Consider the following 4,306-nt stretch of genomic DNA (forward strand, 5'->3'; position numbering starts at 1 on the left):
AATGGCACCGGATATGGTTCCTCAGGATCCACTTCCACCACAACGTCGGGCTCCCAAACGCAAAAATTACTCTTTAGAAGAGAGCAACGCCCAAATGATACAATTAGAAGAACGCAGAGTCGTCTTGGCGGAAAGAAAAATTGCGGCGCTGGAGAAAAGAAACTCTATGGAAGAGAGAAAGGCCGACGTATTGTCCACATAGTTGCCAACTTGCTGCTTTAAGCACTAGATTTAGTGCTTTTTGAAAATTCAAACGCAAAAAAAAAAATTATTTAGTGCTTAGTGCCTTTTTTAGTGCTTTTTTTCTGAACTAAAATTACTTCGAGATAGTTAAAACCTGAAATAATTTGTAATTTTTAAGGCTGTGGCAGCACTGAATTTACAAGAACCTACAAATTTAAATGGAGAAAAATACAACCATGATTGATAAAAAGCTGAAGTTGCAAACCCACCTTCTTAAATTCTATTCGCGTTGAAAATGCTAGTACGCAAGTAAGTTAAGTATTTCTTTTTTTCTTTTCTAATTATTTGTACAAATGTTTTTTTTTTTACCACCTGAGTAAAACACATCCTTTCTTGGTGCTGAATCCAAATCTGGCCTCACAATTGCTCTAGCAATAAAATTTTGAGATATCCTAACCTCAAAGTGCCATAAACACGGTTTTTAGCGATATTTGAGGTTATATAATGAAAACATCAAATTATTTGCTCATTTATAATTAGGGCATCATTTTCGTTTGATGCGATTCGATTTTTCTTTCTCGAGATATACCAGTTTTTATGTGCAGTATTTCGGTATTATGTTATGAAAAAGCATCCCTTGATTAAAAAAAAATTGGTGCTTTTAGTGTGGTAAAACGCTTTTTTTTCCAAGTTTTTGGGGCTTTTTGAAAATCAAAAGATGACAACACTGATTGTCCAATATCTTAAATAAATTGGATTTACTTCTACAAAGGTGATTGGTCTCGGAGTGATCGTAGAAATATAGATATTTGAGCTTTACGGTATGTTGCCAATGAATTATGAACGGTACTCAGACGTTTATATTTTGACGTTTAACTGATTTTGTGAACTTAAAAATTTCTTTTATAAAAATATTGTAAATTCAATAACATATACCACATCTATCGTTGCTTTAAACTTTGTGCGAAAGTCGCGAAAAATCAACAAATTACGAAAAGCTGTGATCAAAGTTTAAAAGCTTTTATCAGAATTTTTAGAAAATGTTTACGTACGCAGATATATAGCCTTCAATTTTAGTTCCATAAAATGCAAGTTTGAAGTCGGTTTTTTGAAAATATCTTTGGTTTAAGGTGTAATGCATTTTCTTCAACATAAAAAAATGCCGACATACTTTACGTGGAAGAAAATGCAGAACACCTTCAACCAAAAAAAATTTCAAAAAATTAACCGCGAATTTTTACCGACTTCAAACTTGCACTTTATGGTACTAAAATTTAAGGCTATATAAATGCGTAGTAAAAACATTTTTTAAAAATTCTGATAAGTTTTAAATTTTGATGAGTTTTTCGTAATTAGCCGATTTTTCGCGAATTCTCCACAAAGTTCGAAGCTACGATATATGTGGTCTATGTTATTGAATTTACTATATTTTTAAAAAAAAAAAATATGAAAGTTCAAAAAATCAGTTAAACGTAAAAATTTAAACATCGGTGTACCGTTTGTAATTCAATGGTCATATACTATAGGTTTAGTTTTCCAAGCTGTAGAGCAGCGCGTTGTTTTTTACTTATGTAAATAAATTTGGTATTTAAGCTTTAGGTTAAGTTTTCAAGCTGTGGCACAGAATTTTATTGTTTTTATTTATGATTAATTTAAATTAATTAGATATTTAAGCTGTAGGTTAAGTTTTCAAGCTGTTGAACAGCGTTTTATTGTTTTTACTTATTGCTAATGTAAATAAATTAGGTATTTAAGCTGTAGCGTATGTGTACATGTTGTACAACAGCGTTTTAATTTTTCATTTATTATTAATGTAAATAAATTAGGTATTTAAGTTGTAGGTTAAGTATTTCAAGCTGTAGAACAGCGTCTTATTTTTATTGAATTTAATGAATTTTGGACAGAAATATGCATATATGAAAAATACTTAATATAAAGAAAATAAACGAATACGCAATTGTTTTTTAAATTTGAGTAAGCGTTAATTGAATTATTTAAAAAATAATAATAATAATAAATGCTTAAATTAAAGGATGTACCCTAGTGGTCAGCTAATTAAGTTAGTTGCATTTTGACCAGTTTTGCCTGTTTTTATATTGTTTATAATGTTTATTTTTTTATTAAAGTCTAGCGCATTATATAACAAGCATAGTATAAACCCACATTTCACACTTTGTAGAAAGCTTGTAAAAATTGAATACAAATTAAATTGAAGTTAGTAGGACAAATAGCAAGTTTCAAAACGCTAGAATTTTTAATATTGTTATTTTTGCTGACGGTGCTAGGTATTTTCTTCCACGTAAAGTATGTTCGAAACGTCTATTATATAGAAGAAAATACCTGGCACCGTCAACAAAAAAATATTTAACATCAAGGCAAAGTTTTAAATATTTTGGGAAATTGGTAAATCTCTTTGGTTTTTTTAATTTTTGTACAAAGTATGAAATGTGGATTTATACGATGCTGGTTATATAAGGCGCAAGACTTAATAAACAAAACTGGTAAACATGTAACTAACTGAATAAGCTCATCACAAGTACATATGTACATTGTACATGCATGTAAATGGGAGCAAACCACAAATCTCAGTAATTAAAATAGTTATTTACAATTTGTTGTCTTGCAGCAATACCATGATGAGTACTAGTTATTTCATCAACTAAATTAAACTCTTCATCAAAACTTATGTTATCATCATCCTCAATTTCATACCTTATATTATTTAATATCATGATATTTTGCAAAATTATACAAGCTTTTATAATTTTTCCGGCTAAAACTGGGTCATACATAAGCACTCTTTTGACAGGCATCGAAATCTAGATTTCAGCACTCCAAAGCAGCGTTCTACACAGTTTCTTGCTTTCCGGTGATGTCTGTTGTAATTATGTTCAGAATCTGAGAGATTGTTTCCCGGAATAGGAGTCATTAAATACGGTAATTGAGGATATCCACTGTCACCTAAACATGTGAAAAGGAAAATTATGCTACATAAATAATATACATATACATATGTATACAAATTGAGTAAAATATACCTAAAAGCCAAAAATTTCGTTCTCCATTGGAGTACATATTAGTTGTATTTTTTTACAAACTATCCAGTAACTTGCCGCAACTCTCCAGTAACTCAATTTCTAAGGTAACGAATTTTGTATGGATAAATGCACATTTAGGGCCGGTTACTCAATGTCTGGTTAACACTAATCTCCGTTTAAACATAGTTATCGACGTTACCGACTCCCTGTTGTATGCACGGAGTCGAAGACGTCGATAACGATGTTTAACCGCAGATTAGTGTTAACCGGACATTGAGTAACCGGCCCTTAGCGTAGCATTTAGAGCTAAATGCTCTAAGGGCCGGTTACTCAATGTCTGGTTAACACTTATCTCCGATTAAACATAGTTATCGACGTTACTGACTCCCTGGTGTATGCATGGAGCCGAAGACATCGATAACGATGTTTAACCACAGATTAGTGTTAACCAGACATTGAGTAACCGGCCTAAAGCTGAAATTAGTCGAGAACGCAGAACGTATACTTAAACGCAGTCAGTAAATATAAACTACTTAGTTTTCAACAAAAACCTTATTTAATAGTAAATTTCAAATATTTTAAACATATTTCGAATAGGAACTTATAACTTTTTTACCATCTGCAAAACTGACGAAGTGGCAACCATCTAAAGAAGGAGAAATCAGCTGACACGGAAAAATCTAAATTCCGCAGATTTCTGCGCTACGGGCTACAACTACAGAAAAATTCTGCGGTGTTGAGTTTTCATTTACATGGCGCTTTGGTAAGACAGATCGTGTCAGCTGACTCGGGTTTACGTACCGGTAGGTTTACGTTCTTGACTAATTTCAGCTTTAATGTACTTTTACGCATAAGGAAAAACAGGCCATACGCGGACAGTTACTACGTTTATATGCATGCATAAGGGCCGTTTGCACCATGTCTAGTTAACGCTAAGGGCCGTTTGCACCATGTCTAGTTAACGCTAACTGGAGGTACATCCTTCAGTTAAGCACGTTAACTGCTTTATCGATCGCATGTTATATGATGGGTGTCGAGAACGTCGATAAAGATGTTTAACTGGGAGTTAGAATTAACTAGACATG

Source organism: Rhagoletis pomonella, unplaced genomic scaffold (genome assembly GCF_013731165.1).
Source record: "Rhagoletis pomonella isolate Grant_MI unplaced genomic scaffold, Rhpom_1.0 Rhpom_scaffold_00001, whole genome shotgun sequence".
In the NCBI taxonomy this organism is placed as follows: domain Eukaryota; kingdom Metazoa; phylum Arthropoda; class Insecta; order Diptera; family Tephritidae; genus Rhagoletis; species Rhagoletis pomonella.